This window comes from Notolepis coatsorum (assembly GCF_963971535.1).
Source record: "Notolepis coatsorum genome assembly, chromosome: 13".
In the NCBI taxonomy this organism is placed as follows: Eukaryota; Metazoa; Chordata; class Actinopteri; order Aulopiformes; family Paralepididae; genus Notolepis; species Notolepis coatsorum.
This window is the reverse complement of record NC_140177.1, coordinates 39,849,468-39,870,313: the sequence shown is the minus strand read 5'-3', so window position 1 is coordinate 39,870,313 and position 20,846 is coordinate 39,849,468. Positions and strand designations below refer to the sequence as shown.

The 20,846-nt window shown below is 42.0% G+C and overlaps 1 protein-coding gene across 1 annotated transcript in view; it reads right to left on the bottom strand.

The window, feature by feature from the left end:
• rnf2 (ring finger protein 2) overlaps positions 1 to 20,846 on the bottom strand; it is a 49,548-nt gene that overhangs the window by 26,988 nt on the left and 1,714 nt on the right. The gene's annotated exons all lie outside the window — the stretch shown is intronic.

Genomic DNA, 20,846 nt, shown 5'->3' with positions numbered 1-20,846 from the left:
TACACACACACACACACACACACACACTCATTTACTAGGGGTGGGAATCACCAGTTTCATCATGATACGATACGATATCGATTCTTTGGACAACGATACGATATTTGCCGATATCACAAAGTCTCTCACGATACAATACGATACGATTAGATTCAGGTGCCTGCGATCGATATGAGATGATATCATATGCCCATTTAACACAATCAGTAACATTTAGATCAACAAAAAAAAGGTAATGAAAATATCATTTGACATTTGTATTTTTGAGCTCTTCCAGACATTTAAAGGAAAATCAATCTATTGTTTTTAATACAAATAGACCTCCTGTTCACTGTAAAGTGCCACGTTTTTATATATTGAGCTTTAAACTTTAAGCTACATTTTTTGGAACTCAAAACTCACAACCTCCCTCTCCCAAACCGTTCCTACAACAATTTGTTGATGTTGCATGATCATGTATAGGCCTACATTTATTATGTATTATATTGTTTATGTTTAAATAACATTTAAACATCAAACTCCTCTGACCTCATCTGGTCTTTCCAAAGACGCGCGCACACACACACACACAGAAAGGGAGAATGCTATGCTGTAACATCTACACACACGGAGCTACTGCTGTTGTTCTTGGGCGGATATGAGACTCGCCACAGGATTTTCAAAATAAGAGTATCGATATGAATCGATCTTATTACATCGCATCGATCCGATTCGATTGTTGATAATTACATCGATGTATCGATCTGGATCGATGTATCGTCCCACCCCTATCATTTACGCTTTACAATAAAGGTGCAGGGAAGCCATGTAATCCTATTTCAATTAAAGCATCTGTAGAGTCTTGTTATTTGCACTTTAAAACATACATTATGGAATAAAAAGAAGTAAAAGAAGAACAGTTCAAATGTGCAGGAAAGGTCATAAAGCCCAAGGGCTTATAAGCGACCCCCCCCCTCTTAAACCTATAATAGAATAACTACAAAGAAACACCCCCCCTCCCCACACCACTCTTATGTGCAAACAAACACACGCGCATATCCCTCTCTCATACACACAGATACATCATGCAATACAACATTATACAATTATGTTGACAATTAAATTTTTTTTAAAGACTACTCACAAATACACAAGGTTACTAAAGACTACAGGATCTGTAGTTCTTTTTTGAGCTTGCTTTTAAATGTATTTAAAGTGGAACATGTTTCTGTTAGATTTGTTATATCATTCCACTAGGGTTGGCACGATACCACTTTTTCATGTCCGATACCGATATCACAGCCTTGAGTATTGACCGAAACCGGTCCTACACCCCGCCCCCCTCTTAAAAACTAAAACCTGTGTTTAACCTAGCCATCTATAAAACATCATGCTAAAACTGTGAAACAAATCCTACTCCCCTAAAATAATAAATACATAGCATACATTACTCAATTATGCAATAGTGATGCTGCTTTTTATTTTGTTCAAATCTTTTAGTTAATAAGTTAATAAGACTATAGCGATTTCATGACGGCTTCCTGTCCTCGCCCCCATTTTCGGGTGCAATGGGCAGAGATTTTAAAATCATTCGTAAACAAATGTAGTGCTGAAAATATACACTTTGACTGCTGTTTTGATAGGGTTATGGTCTTCACTCTTGGCTACATTTGAAAAAGAAACACAACATTGTACTTATTTGGGATAGCCGTGTCGGACATAAAATACCGGTTTGGCAACATGAAGCGAGATTAACCGTTTCGGGGCCAACCACGGATAAATCCGTGTTTCGAATCCAACGGTTGAGGACCAACCACGGACATGTCCGTGGCAAGGTTGTTTTGGCTTTTATTCCATTGTAATAACCTACTCAATGTCACCGAGCTACACTGCAGATCTACCCTCCTCTTCGAATTCTGAAAAGTGCATTACCGGCCAGATCCAACAACACATACCCCAGCCATCTCAAGAAACTAGAAAGCTTACAAAAGAGGGTACTACGAGTGCTGTCATGGTCCGGGTATAGAGCGCCCTCAAAGCCTCTGTTCCATCGCTTTGGTCTCCTGAGGCTCGCTGAATTTAACATTCATCAAAACGCATCAATTATGTATCAAGTTGTCAACAACATGAATCACAGACTGTCTGAGCTTGTCCCAGTCTGCCAACCACTGCACATCCACAACACAAGAAATAAGCATCTTATATTTGGCAAGAGGAGAAGGCTCAATTGTGCTAGCCTAAGCATAGCATGCAGGGGTCCACAGATCTGGAACAAGCTTGACGAAAATTTGAAAATGACTAAAACCTTTAAAAAATCACTGAAAGAGGAACTGCTTAAATCATATCTCTAATTAAAATTATAACTTAGGAATACAATTGTCTGTATTATGTATCTCTGTTATATGTCAGTTAGTAGGTAGGTGTGTAAACCTACCCACGTTGTATGTTTTGTTTTGTTTTTTGTTTATTGTTTTGTTGTTTATATTCTGTTTATATCTGTGTTCAGGCTCCCTCCAAAAGCTTTAAATAGCTTCTTGGGAGACCTGGCACATGTACACAATTGCGACATTGTTATATCACATGAGGATACTTACATGTAATGTATCGTGTGTGTGAATAAATTCATTCATTCATCCTCTTAGGGGCGCTGTCTCGATAATGCAGTGTGCCCTGTGGCAGAACGGTGCACTTTTTTTTTTTTTACTTTCAATGTAGTTTCCAGTTAGCTGGATTCTGGATGTGCAACTTAGTAGCTTGGAATACATTTTGCGACGCCGAATTCACTATGCAGTAAAGGAATATATCATCAGCCAATGGACATATCTACCAGATGGCGATCGATAACTGGGAAATGCTTTGGGGGATCCAACCGGCCTACGGTAAGATATTTTTCACGTAAATTACATGCTGATCAGGGCTTGTTATGATAGCCATCCACCCGATCAGCGAATGAGGCTAATGAGGCTAACACAGTTATTGGTAATCAATAATCAGAAACGACGTCCGTCCCCCCCCCCCTTTCATGCATTCATGGTGGACCATCATACCGATCATATGCAGTTTGAGTTTTAACTGTAGCTTCTGTATATCCGAAATGCCATTGGATTTAACGTTAGTAGCTATTAGCCCTGTATCTCACGTTCCAGGAAATATCCTAGCCGAAATCCCTTATAACGCTTATATTCAAGACGCTATAAAATGAGAACGTATTGATGAAAAAAAAATTCTTTAAGCCATTTTGAAGGGACGGTTTATGGTCTCAATTGACAATGAGAATGGACAGATAGCAATACTATAAAGTATAGATTTAGCTCTACAAACAGCCCCACGGACTATGCAAGTCTGTTTAGAAATGCTGGTCGTCTACAGTGATTTTAGACGGATCCAAATGGCCATGAATGTGTTAAGCGTCGAAAACCTACATTTTCAACAACAGAAAGGGGCTGGTCGTCCTGCACAATAAATTTGGTTATTTTCTCTGTTAGAGTTATCAGCTTTGCTTTGTTACAGTCTGCGGGAAGTTTCTCGCACTTCTGAATGGTTTCCAGCTTATACATTCGTTGCGGCGAAACATTTCCTCTTGGCATTTGTTGCACGTATAAACTCAGCATACTCCGTTTCCATGATGAATCTGCAAGTGTTTAATTAAACTTCCAGTGTTGCTGCCTCCCCTAGAAATACTTCCGTTGCAGATATTACACTCGGCTGTGTCGTGTTATTCCACAAGTATACAAGTGAGTCCTCTGTATTTGTGAGTGTCTTTATTGTTAGCCGTTAGCTCCGTAGCTCCACCATTATCTGCTCCAAGTCTACTCTGCCATGCATACCTGTCTGTGACCCCAGTACAGTGGCCTGTACTCTGTGTCCAGGGCACGAAATTAACTTTTTGACTCACCGGCCAGTGGCGGGTAGATGGGAAAAATCTACCCGCCAAGCATATTTCCTTCTTACCAGCCAAATTTTTATTTTATTAAATTTTTTATAAAAATATATATATTATATAATCATACTTGTAGTTGTATTATCTGCGAGACATCGCCACCACGCAACAAGTAAAAATGCTCACTATCTGCAAACCGCTCCACTGTCTGTGTGTATACTCGAGTAGCCTCCAGCTCCAGCAAGGATTCTCCGGCGCTGCAGCTGGACCCTATACTCTGCTTTCGTCAAATCACATTCAGCATGCCCTCATGCGATGGAAGCCAGGGGCTCGAATATGCATCGAATCAATGTTATAAGACATTGATATCAGGAGCCATCTGTAGCTACTGCTAGCCGGCTAGATAACGTTAAGACAACGCCTCAGTGAACTATTTAGTTTACTGGGACATTTCGTAGTGAGCTAACGTGAGCTACCTAGCCAACAGAGGTATAATGCACTACTAGACTATTGCTGGAGCATTTGTTGATATCAGGAGCTATCAGTAGCTAGCCGGCTAGATAACGTTAGACAATGCCTCATGTATTAAACTAAAAGTGAATAGTTGACTGGGTCATTTTGTAACGGTAACTAACGTTAGCTCACGGAGGTCCCACTAGACTAGAGCAGTCAGCAGGACTGCCCGAGGCAATCGTCTCTGTGTTTACACTAGGGATGTGCATCTCCTCACTGAGGCCGATGCGATGTGCATCTCGATACGGTGCCAACGATACGATACATTAACGATACATTTGAAGCACCGGGCGATGCGATGCGATATGATTCACCCCCTGTTGAGATACGATACGATTCGCTACGATTTGATTCAACATAATGCGATTCGGGGCGATACGATGCGATTCAACACGATGCAAAATAATAATAATAATAAATAATAAAATTTTATGGTATGACAGAGGATTTGGTTGTATTCCTTATGCAGCTTATATTATTATTAAAAATAAAATAATCTACTGTAAGACAATTTATATAATTAAAAACTCTTGGGTGCCTAAGAAGACTTTTGCATAAACTGTCTTTTGACAGTTTGAGAGAGAGAGAGAGAGAGAGAGAGAGAGAGAGAGAGAGAGAGAGAGCCCCTCCCCGTCTGAGCGGCCGTCGACAGTTGATGATGTCACACACTAGACTAGGTCACTAGGATGCGACCGTAGCATTATGTCAACAACACGGAGGCAGCCGGCTAGCCTGGATGGATTGCATGAAGCGATATAATTAAGAAATGAATAACCAATAAATGTGAAGTTATCTTTGAACCCCTGTTGTCAAGCGTCTTCAATATACCCCCCCCCCCCCCTCCTCACTAATGTTACTGTGTTGCAGAGTCACTTTAGTTAGACACTAGTTTAGCGTTAGCTGAACGGCTAACTGGCATTAGCCAGAGGCTACTAGCGTTAGCATGTTGAGCAATTCTATTCATGTCTCCTCGACTTCCACTGTTTGTTGATAACTGTGACGCGGCTCTCGCCTTATGTAGTAGCAAAGCAATAGTATCTGCTGTGTGTGTGTGTGTGCAGTCACAGTGCACTGCTGATAAGTGGATGAGAGGAAATTATATCAATGCATCGGTTTTTGACCGATGCAAAGACGCTACAACAAGATGCATCGCGAGTTCAGCCTGACATTTTGCCGACGCGGACTTATTCCACCGGTGCACTTGCATCGTGAACGTGTATGCCGGCGCACCGATGCAAATCGATGAATCGTCACATCACTAGTTTACACGGGTTTGGGAGGGGCAGGAGGAGCAGTGCGCTGCATGTCTGTGTGCTTCAGAAGTCAGCGAGTGAGAACTCCGCTAAGAATTGGATCATGTTTTTCGATCGGTTTTCACATGACTATTTGGTTGCCCGCCACATGGCGGACAGACCTCTCAGTCTCACTCGCCAAACCTAAAATCTGCCCGCCAATGGCGGGTGGCGGGCTCTAATTTCGTGCCCTGTCTGTGTCGTATTAATGGATTTAGTGTGCATGCATTGCATACACAGGGAACAAACTTAACTGTTTGACTTACCAGCCATTTGGCTGGTAGATTTTTAAAAGTACCAGCCGGGCAGATTTTTTACTAGCCAAAAATTATAAATAGCTTTTTAGTATATCGACATGTGTTATTATTACATATAATACTCTCATATGATATTTTCAATTAATATCATAACAACATAAGGAATATTAGCATAATTTTGAGTGGACTGAAGGAATGAGTCAGCGTTAATAGTTTTAAATGCAAATAATTTATTGAAACATAGAAGTGGGGTCGGGACACACACACACACACTGTGTTTCAACTCACCACCCCCGCATCATATTGTAGTCTGTCTTCAAACTTCCACTCCTCTCAAAAAATTGTATATTTGAATATCAACATTATCTGTCCATCCTCAGTAATCCTCAGTTTACTATAATATACTCCTGTCCTGAGTCCTGACTAGTGACTCCGTCGTCTTTCCAAACGCACGCACACACACAGGGAAGGGGAGAGTGCCCCCCCCCCCCATTTCCCTTTCCTCAGTGCTGTTTACTGTGGCTCTGCCTCGTCTGATCATCAGGATTAGCTTGTTAGCTGACGTTAACGTTGTAGTGATTGGTACATAAACGTTCATTTCGGGCGATGTGGGCATAAAGGAATGGCGACGGTGCAAAGCATGTAGCTGCATTTGGACTCGTTGTGAGAAGAAAAAAAACATCACAGACTTATTTCGCGTCTGTAGGCGAACTGCTGTGTTAACGCTGCTCTGTTTACAACGCTGCTCTGTTTTCAAGAAACAACACGGACTGGGCGGATATCATATGACTCGCAGAGTTGCTAGAGGGTTTTCAAAATAAGAGTATCATATTAACCTGAACGTTGCTAGCTGCCGGAGCCCAGATATTATGACTGAAGCTGCGCTTGGTGCGGCAATGAGACCCGCACAGGATTTTCAAAATAAGAGTATCGATATGAATTACACGCCAGCTGGCGGGCAGACTATTATTTTTAGACGCCAGACGGTAAATCTACACGCATTTGGCGATGGGCGCCCAGTTATTTTGTTCCCTGTGTATACATTAACATAACACCACAGGCTGTTTTGCCTTTTTCTTCTTTGAGCTTAAAATAACTCCACACAGCTGACATGACCGCGGCGCTCACATTTAGCTAACGTTAACGTTGTTGTCACGCTACTACTGTTCACGTGATGGTACGCTTTACGGTATGTATCGGATCGGAAAATACTTCCTGTTTTTCCGATATCCGATCCTGTAAATTTTACCAGTATCGGCCCGATACCGATACTGTGTATCGGATCGCTGCCATCCCTACATTCCACATCACTGCACCTCAGGGTTAGAAATTAACAGGGGCTTGGGGCAAAAAAATAGCGCAACCTGTGTAACGTTAAGTAACTTGTGTTCTGCGGGGAAAGACCGTTCCATTTGTAACACAACTCCAAAGAATAACATCCAAATCCAATCCCGATTCCACAGCGCTGAGCGTGCAACGTATTTCCTTGATACTCAGTCTGGCCAGAGCCTATACTCACAAACGTTCCAATGCTGTCTTCGGGATAATTTTAATCCAAACGTCCATTCAAAACTTTGTGTCATGAAATAATTCTAGGATGTCTGACTATTTCCCTATGCATTGGTGCGAGTTCAGCTGACAGTCCATAACATAAATTCATGTCTGAGATGCTCTGTTCTTTTGTTGTGTTTGAGGTGGATGTTGTTGAGTGTGTGGGGTTTTTCATGTATCAATTTGAAACAAGCCTCTTGACTAGGGATGCACCGATATGAAAATTGGCCGCCGATACCGATACCGATTGTTCAACTAACACTATCGCCCGATACCGATATTTGTATATTTGTATATAAGTATTTGTAAAAAATATATATATTTTTTAATGAAACTACTGTATATTTGTATGTGTATGTTTGTATTTGTAGGCCTCTTTACTTACTTAAAAAAAGGAAACATCAAGAAATATGTTTATGGTATCACTATCTCTCTCCCAGTATCGTCTTGCGGCCTGCAGAGGGATACTATTTTCTCAACCAGAGCTTTCAACCAATGCAATGGAACCATTCTTGCGGCCTGCAGCGGGATACTATTCTCTCAACCAGAGCTTTCAACCAATGCAATGGAACCATTTTGATTGACAGTCGATTCGGCCAATTACGCCACACCGCTAGCACCCACCTCCTGCTGTCCTTACCAGCAATGGGCAAGCGTTTATAAATTTTTCTACTTCCGGGCATGCCGCCATTGTTCTGTTTGCGAATGCGAGAGCAGAACACACTTAACGTAGCTACGTTAGCTGCCCGGCCCGCCGACCGGCGCTCCACGCATGACCAAATGAGACATAATGATTTTACTGCAACAAATGTTATAATAAAACAAAGCCTTTCTATACATTTGTCTGGTTGAAAACTTTATTAACAGATTGCAGAATGTGTAGTTGGGTACGGAATGAGCAACGGAATGGAACCGAGCTATGAACGGACTAACTGAGTAATGCCTTGTTTACAGCTATCTTCGGGTAAATAATATGCTTGTTATTGAACGTGTAACACTTATTTTAACAGCAGATACTTTCTTAAATGCCATCTTCCCGAGAGAGGGTGTTGACGGGGAGTTGTGTTATTAATAGCATTGAACAGCTAACCGAAAGCTAGCGTTAACTATTGTTAAAGGTTTAGCCATAACGTTACCTTGGCTAAAGTTGGGGCTATTCTTAATGCAGCAATAATGACTGCAGACCTGCAAGCAAAGTACAGCAAGTTGACAAAGGAGTATTCCAACGCAAATCACATTTTCACCAGTAACGTTAGTCTTGCATCTAATAACTAATAACGTAGCTACGTTAGCTGCCCGGCCCGCCGACCGGCGCTCCACGCATGACCAAATGAGACATAATGATTTTACTGCAACAAATGTTATAATAAAACAAAGCCTTTCTATACATTTGTCTGGTTGAAAACTTTATTAACAGATTGCAGAATGTGTAGTTGGGTACGGAATGAGCAACGGAATGGAACCGAGCTAATGAACGGACTCGGAGTAATGCCTTGCTGCTATGGGTAATAATAATATGCTGATGTTATTGTCCGTGTAACACTAACTATATAACGCTAATGCCACAAAACGAATGCCTTGTTAATCATAAGTAGTTACTTTGATGCAGTAGATTGTGTGTGTGTGTGGGGGACGGCAGGCGTTGTGCAGGTAGGTCGCGAGTGAACTTTTTTTTTTTTGCCTTTTGACGCTACACAAATTGATGGGTATTTATCGGCGACTGCTATCGGCACATTTGAGCTTATCGGCCGATAGGCCGATAGCAGTCAACAAGGCACTTATCGGCCGATACCGATACCCGACCGATATATCGGTGCACCCCTACTCTTGACTGTTGGAATTAGGGAAAAATAGCTAATAATATTATTCAATATTAGACATTCATTGATCCAGAGGCAACCGGCTATTCGTCTGCTATTTGTATATATATCAAGACAACAACACAACTTGCCCTCAGGGACAATAATATTTAATCTATTTAGATACAGTATGTATGTATTATTTACAGATAATTGAAGACCCTCAAAACATGAAACCAAGCCATGTCACACATTGTGTGTGTGTGTGTGTGTGTGTTACTTGAACAATTTTCACTGTGCTCCTAAATTTCTTTGTGTGCTCCTAAATTTGTATTTAGATTTTACTTATTAACATTTTATTTAGGAGCACATGTGCTCCTTGGGAAAAAGGTTAGCGTAGAGCCCTATATATGGAGACATTAACATTACGTTATCAAACATAGGGACGAAGACTGTAAAAAAAAGTGTCAACAATGTTTTATAATCTTTATGTTAATTTTCATCATAAAAATTCTGTGCCCCCGAAATACAAAAAAAAGCCCCCGAAAATCTATTAAGGGGGGCAAAAAAAGCCCTTGAATTTTTTTTTTTCATTTCTAACCCTGCTGCACCTTGATAGACAAATGAGAATTTGGCTACAGAAAGAAATGTGTAAGTCATTATTTCTTCTTGTGAGATGTGCATGATAATGAATGAGAATTAAACTCAAAATAACTTTGAAAGAAAATAGGTAAAGATGAAGGAAGACCAATTACTTTATACATAAGAAGAAGAACCCCTGTCTGGTACTTGTAAATAGGGATGCACAGATCCGATATTGGATATCGGCCCCGATATGACTACAATAGCTGGATCGGGTATCATCTTTTTTTGAATAATATAATAATAAATAAAATAATAAATAACAATTCAGTACATTTATGTGTTAATTTGTTACATTTTGTTTCACTAAGTTCGGAAAGTAATGTTTTAAGTCAAGCCTGATGTTGCCTTGCACAAAAGAATGATCCCAGTCTCTTCCACACAGTGAAGCATACAGTTTATTAATTGAACAATGGGTATCGGCCGATACCCAAAGCCCAGGTATCGGTATCGGGACTGAAAAAGTTGGATCGGTGCATATTCCCTACATTGTGAGTAGTTGCAGTTGTTTAAATAATGGTTTGGTTGGGGCTAAATAAGAAGAGTTGGTTGCAAATCTCAAAGGATTTCTGAGATCTATGGATTAGGCTTGGGCGGTATAATTTTTTTCACACCGTCATACCTTGCTGACATAATACCCCGGTATACGGAATATGACGGTATGACTTTCATTTTCATCAGCGGGGGGGGGGGGGGGGGTGGCAACCCGTGTTACCAAGTAAACAAATCACGGTGCTACTATCGTTAGCTCTCAGAATGGTAGCCAGAAGCCCGCAGCATCTAGTGCTACTATCGTTAGCTCTCAGAATGGTAGCCAGTTAGCATGCAGCACCGTAGTTAGGGATGGGAATCGAAAACCATCCTAATTGTCCGATGCCTGGAAACGCGTGCCTCCCGTGACTTTCGATTCCCTTATCGCTAGGGATGGGTACCTTTCACATTTGAACCGGTACCGGTACCTGTGAATCGATACCGGTACCCAACGGTACCTTTTTTCTGTACTTTAGTCTCAAGAAATTTAATTTACCTACCTCAGTCGTAAAAAAAAAGAAAATCCAAACTTCAAATAACTACAATTTTGACAGTTTTCGGCTTGCCATTGCTCCGACTGTTTTGTTGTTGAATCAAGTCAAATCCTAGGTAAGCATATATTGTGCGTGTGAACGTTGACATGAAAAGAAAAAAGTAAAAAAAAAAAAAAAAAAAAAAAAAATTCAGTTTCTCACTTGATTCGATACTCGGTAGTACCGACGTGTTTCGGTTCGGTACCTCAAAAGTACCGAATTCGGTACCCATCCCTACTTATCGCTGCCAGGTTTTCCCGACCGTTGCGCATTTCAAAACAATAACGTTAGCGTTAGCATGTAGCCTAGCCATGGCAGACTATTTGATTCCTTAAGGGCTCGAAATTGCCTGGGTTTTGGTCATATGCTCCCGAAATGCTCCCGCTGTTTGGCTACTTCTATGTGCAGTGAAAACTACTCGAATGCTTTATAACCTAGTCATTGATTTAGTTCAGGGTAATCTAAGATTAGCCGCGGAGCTAACGCTAGCTAACGTGAGCTAACGCTAGTTAATCAAGCTCACAGAGAGAGATAAACAGCTGACAGCGGATAGTACAGGTACAAATACAATAAAAAAGCGGGTGGGGGCTGTTGTGTAAACCTTGTACTCTTTAGTTCACATATAATAAGAGACAGATTATTTGCTTGCTCCACCAGTGCACAACAACACACACCAACTCTCGTTACCACAACGCTTTACGGTATTTTCACAGCACTGTCACAACATTACCGTAAAACGTGAACACCGTTGTGATCCACTCCATAGGTTCTATATATATCTATGATCCACTCGTTCCACTAGTGAGGACTGGTCTCGCCCTCTGCTGGCGCGTGTGTGCACAGTGCACTACACTCAAAACTCTGTTTCACTGTAATAGAAACTGAAGCGCATCTGTGATTTTGACGGTATTGATTTTCAATACTGTCGGGATTTCTAAATACCCTGGTATACCGTAATACCGTCATACCGCCCAAGCCTACTATGGATTGCTTGTATTCCTGAATGATCCCAGTTATTTAATATTAAAATTGAGTATCTGGCCGATACAGAGTACCTTAATAAAGACTTGACTTGATATTTGTATCTTCCTAGATAATACAGCTGCAGAACACTTCAAGTTAGTGATGCACCGATGTGAAAATTGTGGCCGATACCGATAACCGATATTAATATTGCTGTTCTGGCCGATACCGGTATTTACCGATGTGTCGACTCGATATCTCTGTATAGAAAACACTTTTTTATGATAATCAAATAAAGAGCTATTTTCCAGCTATTTTTTTTACTTTTGTAACTTATTTTCAGAAATGACTGATATTTTGAAACTATTTAAGGCCAAAACATGTTTAAAAAAAATAATAATAAGATTAAAAAATATATATATATCGGCCCATATACTATACTCTTGATATCGGACCGATACCGGTGTAAAAAAACGGCCATATCGGCCGATATATCGTGCATCACTACTTCAAGTAGGGATGCACCGAATGGGAAATTCTTGGCCGAAACCGATACCGAAAATAGGAAACAGTTGGCCGAAAACCGAATGCCGAAAATGATTCATAGAATAGAATTTTTTTTTACCAATGTTGTTCAGCTACCTGATTATGGAAAAATATGATTATGGCAAAACTACTTAAATAATCACTATTATGGGTCTTTTTGTAACAGACAGACAGACAGACAGAGACAGAGACAGAGACAGAGAGAGAGAGAGAGAGAGAGAGAGAGAGAGAGAGAGAGAGAGAGAGAGAGGCGTTTCCGTTAGCCGCTAATTACCGGTATTTGACCGGCAAAATCTGTTGAAGTCCGACATATTTAATCTCTCCGGTCTTAATGTCCGGTGAAAATAATTCCCTGAGTCTAAGCACAATTTGATTATTTGAATTGTATTAAAATAGGCTAAAATTAAATAGCCTATGCGATGAACGAAACAATCATTACATTTGTTTCATCGTTGCTTCTAATAATGACAACGACGTTGTCAGCGAGAGCTTAGTGCTGGGTGTGCAAACTTTTGTGAAGCTGCAGAGCCGGAGCAGCAGCAGCACAATGCAGTACTCCAGCAGTACTCCAATTCAGCCATTTTCAATTCAATGTTGGGTGGGGGGCGCTGCTGTGCGGTCCCCAGAAAAGAGCCAATAACAGCTGAATCTGCTGCTCTGCATCGACATACTCTCGCAAATAAGCAAACCCACGATAATGTTGCCGTCTCTCTCTGCCAAATTTCTCAGTTCTTCGCTTGATATAATTAATACAAATGTCCAATATAACGGAATTCGTTAGCTCATAAAAATGTGATTATAACAGACTGTTTATTAATGTCGGGCGACTGCCCACATTAGCAGTAGTAGGAGTCACGGGACTTATTTTATTTGGAATATAATGACTTTATACGCAAAAGTAGCCTAGTTTTAAGTAAAAATATTATAAATCTACATGCCTTGATGATGTCATTCTTTTGTTTTGTTGTCATTCTTTTGCATATCAATTGTTTTTAAGCTCAATAAACTCTGACCGGAATTTCTCTCATTTGACCGGTAGATTGAAATCTACCGGACACTGAGGCCGGCAACAATTTTTTCTAACGGAAACCCTGAGAGAGAGAGAGAGAGAGAGAGAGAGAGAGAGAGAGATCTGTGCTCTACTGAGCGCACCTTTCTAGTCACCAGATGAATGCGCTCTCTTGACTTTGGCACAGTAGACGCGCGACAGCGTCAATGTGAGAAACACAATCCCTCTCGCTCTGAATAATATGCATATTAGATAACCGCGACGGGCATAGTAAATAAGGATATAAACTATAAAGCATGTTAAAGACGCATTTATTGGACTCGTTGCGCGCAGAGTTTACAGCGCGCCTCCCGAGTCCCAAGAGGAGTTATCACACAGGCTGCAGAACGCAGGACTGAAGAGCTCACGTTTGCGCATGTAATGACTGAATCCGCGTTTTGATGACATCATCACAACAACACGCGTTAGGTTACAGCTGGTGGTTTCTGTTTCGGTGATATATTTTCGGTGAAACGGGGCGGCTGAGTGGTGCAGTGGGCAAGGCGCTCGCCACTAACACAGGAGATGCTGGTATCGAGCCCAGCTCTCTGCGTTGCTACCGGCTTGGCCGGCCGTCATACTAACACAATTGGCAGTGTTAAAGGGTGGGAAAGCCGGTGGGTGGGGATTGGTTGTTGTGGACACTGGACAGGGACTCCTACAGGTCGGTTGGGTGACAGGAAGTATCGGGGGCAGCGTGAGCCTCCCACCCGTTACTCCTCGCCACCGAGTTTGAGCTGCTGCTGTGAAAAGATGCGACAGACTGCCTCCTCGTGTACCGGAGGAGACACGTGATGCAAGGCTTCTATCCGCACTACAGCCGACCAGTGGGAGGCATAGTCTAGCAACGTTCAAGACAGGGGAGGGAAGAATTGGAAATACGAAATTGGGATGGGAGAAAAATAGAAAATGGGGAGGAAAAGTGGATACATTTTTTTTGTAAAACGGCTTCTTGTAATTGAATGTCACTCAGCATCAAGAAGAATAGCCTGCAGCACAGCTTTCCCTTAACACAATGAGTGACACGCCCCTTCCGGGAAATTAGGTCTAGATTGCCACCGCTTTAATCAATGGGAGGACGCCGGGGATATTTGCGAACGCTTAAACTATATCTTAAATTATGGCTATGGGTCTAATACACCTGTTGCTTATCAATGACTTGCTTGCAGTCAACATGTAAGAAACGGATCGTTTTTTCATCTGTACATTTCCGTTTTATACAGTTTTGAATACGAGTATAGTTTGAGATTTCTAGTAATTCCAGAGAAAGACACGATAATAGCCCTTTAGTGGAATACACAAAACACGTTGTAATTTTTCGGCTGATTTATGAATCGTTTTCAAATAAACGCTAGATTATCGATAGTATACGTGTCCTCATGCACGAAGAGAAGCAGGGTCTGAAAAATCGCTTCTCCGTACTTTGGTCGGCGCGAACTTCACACACACACACGCTCCGATGGCGGAGAAAGGAACATCTGATTACCCAAGATTCGTAACATAAAGGCCTTACCTCACATCTGATCTCATGCAAAAAGATTAATCCAATTCCTGATCACCATTTCCAAATACCGATCGAGTCCATTGATCCAACGTTATAGTCCAAAACACATAATCCACGATGCTCCCAGTCCCCCCAGTCAATGCAATAGTATCCAGCTGCATGCCCGAGAAGTAAAACCTGGACCGGACTTATTTTTTTGATGCACAGTCCCAGCCAATCCAATCCAATGATGTGCAATACCATCCGGGAGACGATAGGCGGCGGTATTTGCCCTTTGCAAGCTCAGACCCATTCCCAATGATAACGTCAGGCTGGATGGATGAAAAATGAATGGATATCGCTAATAAAAGAAATAACGATTAAAACCTGACTATACTCGTGATTGGCACTGAATGGGTTAATAGTTGTCATTTATTGTTTAATAAAAAACTGATAGAAATTTCATCAGTCTTAATATCACTGATACCGATCAATTAAAACATGCCGTCATCGGCTCTGATCGGGACATCCCCCCCCCACCTACAATATGTCAAAACATTTTAGCGTTTCCTGTTAAACCGAGCTCCTGCAAGCCTACTGAACTACTGCAAGCCTACTGAACTACTGCAAGCTTACTGAACTCCTGCAAGCCTACTGAACTACTGCAAGCCTACTGAGCTCCCGCAAGCCTACCGATCTCCTGCAAGCCTACCGAACTCCTACAAGCCTGCCGAGCTCCCGCAAGCCTACTGAACTACTGCAAGGTTACTGAACTCCTGCAAGCCTACTGAGCTCCCGCAAGCCTACTGAGCTCCCGCAAGCCTACTGAGTTCCCGCAAGCCTACCGAGCTCCTGCAAGCCTACCGAGCTCCTACAAGCCTGCCGAGCTCCCGCAAGCCTACTGAGCTCCTGCAAGCCTACTGAGCTCCTGCAAGCCTATTGAGCTCCCGCAAGCCTACTGAGCTCCCGCAAGCCTACCGAGCTCCCGCAAGCCTACCGAGCTCCTGCAAGCCTACTGAGCGCCTACTGAGCTCCTGCAAGCCTACTGAGCTCCTGCACTCCTACCGAGCTCCTGCAAGCCTACTGGGCTCCTACTGAGCTCCTACAAGCCTAACAAGGTCCTGCAAGCCTACGGAGCACCTGCAAGCCTACCGAGCTCCTACAAGCCTAACAAGGTCCTGCAAGCCTACCGAGCTCATCAGTGCATGCAGTGCACAGGAGCACACACATACACACACACATTTGTGTTTTGATGATAAGAGAAGGGGGACAAAGGGAAGGAGAGAAATGGAAGGAGAGAGACATGCAACAGAGAAGGAGAGCGTGTCCAGTGATGAGGGCCTTGCGCAAAACAAGCAATGCTATTATTGTTGTTTTATTTGATGACTCCAATTATTTCGCTCGTTAATGGAGTCTGTCAACAAACTTGGTAAGTTGGAAATGTGATCAACAAGCACAATAGCAGTCTAACTGACATAGGACTGGCCCAAACTATTTACATGTGTTCAATGTCTCTAACTAACATAGGACTGGCCCAAACTATTTACATGTTTTCAACATCTCTACTTTAGAAAGCATCAGCTATACTCTCTTCTTTATTAGGTCTAATTTGTTGCCTAATGCGTTGGTCTTTAAATCAGCTTTTTCTCAATTTCAATCACATTTTTCTTATCTTTATTGAGTATCCGAATATGATCATAGTTGATGTCTATATCCGAGTCTATATCCGAGTCTAGATAATAGGGATGGTGCTGTTTATGTGAATAATCCATTCTGAACCATTAGCTTCAAACAGCATGGTTCAGTTTACTTTGGTACTGAACCCTTTGCTGTAGTCTAAGGGGGCCTTCTCATTAGGAATGGGTGCTCCGCTCCGTCCTGAGTGCGAACTCCAGTGCGAACTCCCCCCCTCCCTCTCCCCCTCTGGTTTGTGTACACACTGCAGTCTGGTTCGCTCCGGTTTTTGTTTACGGTTTGCGTTTTGAGCGTGTAAGCTGCGTGTAGGCGATGATGTCACTCTCGAACGTCAACACGAGCAGTTGAACACTCGGTGATGGAAACTGGATGCCCGATATAAAGAAACGAATAACCAATAAATATGAAGTTATCTTTGAGCCTCTGTTGTCAAGCGTCGTCAATATAACCCACCCCCTTTTTCTCACGAATAGAACTTGTGTCGTGGAGTAGGGATGGGTACCGAATTCGGTACTTTTGAGGTACCAAACCGAAACACGTCGGTACTACCGAGTATCAAATCAAGTGAGAAACCGATTTTTTTTTTTTTTTTAAATAAAAAAAAAATTCTTTTATTAAATTTTTTTTTTACTTTTTTTTTTGTATATATAATTTTTTTTTCATGTCAACGTTCACACGCACAATATATGCTTACCTAAGATTTGACTTGATTCAACAACAAAGCAGTCGGAGCAATGACAAGCCGAAAACTGTCGAAATTGTAGTTATTTGAAGTTTGGATTTTTTTTTTACGACTGAGGTAGGTAAATTAAATTTCTTGAGACTAAAGTACCGAAAAAAGGTACCGTTGGGTACCGGTATCGATTCACAGGTACCGGTACCGGTTCAAATGTGAAAGGTACCCATCCCTATCGTGGAGTCCACTTTGAGCGTTTCCAGGGTTAGCGGCTAACGCTAGTTAGCTTAGCCTATTTATGGGATAACTTAGCAGCTAACGTTAGCGTTAGCCCATTGCTTGCGTCAATTATATTGCATGTCACTGGTCTATAGAAATAAATGCATTCGAAAAAGAAATTAATGTATAGCAATGGCAACAAAAATTGCCAGGCCTAATGCGAGCCAGGGAAGTCTTGGGCTTGTAACGTGGCTTCATGTTTTCATCCACTGAGCCGTGAGGCTCAACATGTTTGTTTGGTTGAGGTCTGAACTCGCCAAATTGCCCATAAATATCGTTTTTGTTGGTATTGTCCAGTTGTTGCTATATGTTTTTATCTGCCCAAAATTCAAGCAAGCATGAAAGCATTACAGTAATGACGTTGTGTGTGTCAGCAAGTTGATACAGCAAGCCTCTTCCGTGTTTTGGTACGAGCTTGTACACCACGCCCCCCCGCTCCGTCGTCGGGGACGCTGGTTTGCACCCGAGACCACCTATTCCAGCGGTCCAGGTTTGGAGCGAATCAGCGTCCCTGGGGACGCGTTCTCATCAGGGACGATCACACCCTTTTTTGGTGCGATCGCGCTCCGATTCGAACCCGAATGGCTAGTGTGAAAGCCCCCTAAGGCATAAAAGAAAATATTGTTTGGTTCCTGTTGGTTGTCAGTTAAGGCCATGGGTAGGTAGGGAATTTATTTTATTTTTTATTTTATTTTTTCCCACGGCGACTATGGATTAGGGCTGCACGATTTTGGGAAATAATCTAATTGCGATTATTCTGACAGATATTGCGATTGCGATTGCGATTTGCGATGCGATTATAACGTATTTAAAAAAAAATTACAAGAAGAATGTTGCTGCTTTCTGTAGTCGGGTCCCAACTGCAAAATTACTGTATTACCCTGTATTATACACTTTTACTATCATGTAGACTATTCTGCTTTGTGTTTACATGTGATGTATTGTATACGCACATTTATTATGTTCTTGTGTGATGTATCGCAATAATAAATAAATTGGGTCGCACCTAAATCGGCAGGGTCGGTCGGCAACCGGAACCAAACAATTATTTTTTTTAGGCCTAATACATCACTCCTGGGTTTACGTTGGTACTGTAGTGTAGAACCCTTTGCTGTAGTCTAATACATCACTCCTGGGTTTACTTTGGTACTGTAGAACCCTTTGCTGTAGTCTAATACATCACTCCTGGGTTTACGTTGGTACTGTAGTGTAGAACCCTTTGCTGTAGTCTAATACATCACTCCTGGGTTTACTTTGGTACTGTAGAACCCTTTGCTGTAGTCTAATACATCACTCCTGGGTTTACTTTGGTACTGTAGAACCCTTTGCTGTAGTCTAATACATCACTCCTGGGTTTACTTTGGTACTGTAGAACCCTTTGCTGTAGTCCAATACATCACTCCTGGGTTTAGTTAGGTACTGTGTGGAACCCTTTGCTGTAGTCCAATACATCACTCCTGGGTTTACTTTGGTACTGTGTGGAACCCTTCGCTAAGTTCGCTGTAGTCTAATACATCACTCCTGAGGTGTGTAATGGAGTGCTTTTGTAACTGGCATTTGACCATTTTCAAATTTCAATTACTTCTGTCATACAATAATAAGAATAATACTAAGTTCAATTAACATTAGTAATTAATGTCTGCTGCATTTAAATCCAAAACCGAGCAGGACCTTTTAGTTTGTCGCGGTGAGGTGGTGATGAGCTATATCACATGATATTCTCCAGCATCGTATAAATCTGCTGGGTGCATTACATATTTAGTTTTATCTATAATAGAGGTGATTAAACAGCGACATGATAATTACCCACTGCAAGGCGTATGAGAGCATCGATACATTTAACATTAAACCTGGTTAGCGGTCCGTTACAGATACAGGAAGGCAAAAGCTCCCCAAAGTATGTAGCGTTACACGAAACAACCTCTGCATTTAGATATTGACAGGGGAAAATCATAATCAAAGCCTTAATGTTGTTATTTATAGCAAAAGTGAACTATGCAGCCCGATGCAGTAGTGGGTCATTTTTTGTCATTTCAGTCACAACATCGAGCCACGAAGTAAATATTTCCTTTCATCGTCACTTCAGCAGCAAGGTCATTTCCAAACGTGAACAGACACAAAGCAGAATTGTCAAAATGATCCAACAGGTCCACTTAGGCTACATTACTAGGTCTACACTACTAAGGGGGCTTTCACACTCAGCCTTTTGTATCGAATCACCGTCCCGGAGCACAGGGGGGAGTGTTCTCACTCACCCCTTTTGGGGTGCGAAACGGCGCTGAATCGTTTCACCCCCCGCTGAACGGGATCAGCTGGCAGAGGTGGTCTCGGGGTCGGCCCCGGGAGAACGGGGGGTGTGGCTTTGCGAGCTTGTACCTTTTCACGGGCGTGGCGCCTGGTGCTGACATAACGTCATAAATTTTGTTTGCCATTGCTATGTCTATACATTGTTCGAATGCATTTATTTCTATTAGACCAGTGGTGCCCAACCAGTCGGCCGTGGTCGACCAGTAGATCGCTCAAAACGCTCAAAAGCGGACTCGACTACAACACCATCCATTCGTGATCAAATGGGGTGGGTTATATTGACAAGGCTTGACAACAGAGGTTCAAATATAACTTCATATTTATTGGCAATTTGTTCATTTTATATTAACATCCAGAGTCCGCAGTCGTGTTAAGACATTCCCGTTTACATTTTCGGTCGACCAGTAGATCAATGACATTCAATATAATCGATGCGAGCAATGTTACTAGTAAAAGGTTATAAAGCTAACTAGCGGTAGCCGTTAGCTTAGCGTTATTGTTAACCCTGCAAAACGATCAAAAGCGGACTCTACAACAGAGTTCCATTCGTGAGAAAAGGGGGGTGGGTTATATTGACAAGGCTTGACAACAGAGGTTCAAATATAACTTCATATTTATTAGTTATTTGTTTCTTTATATCAACATCCATTCTCCAGTCTCCGTGTTAACACTTCCTGTGTTTACATTTCGAGCGTGACATCATCGACTACGGCAAGCTTACAAGCTCAAAACGCAAACCGTAAACAAAACCCAGAGCGCACCCAGACTGAAGTGTGTACACAAACTAGAGGGGGGAGAGGGGGGGGGGGAGTTCGCATCAGATCTCGGAACGGGCAGAACGGAACGAAATAGAAACGAATAGGGTGAGTGAG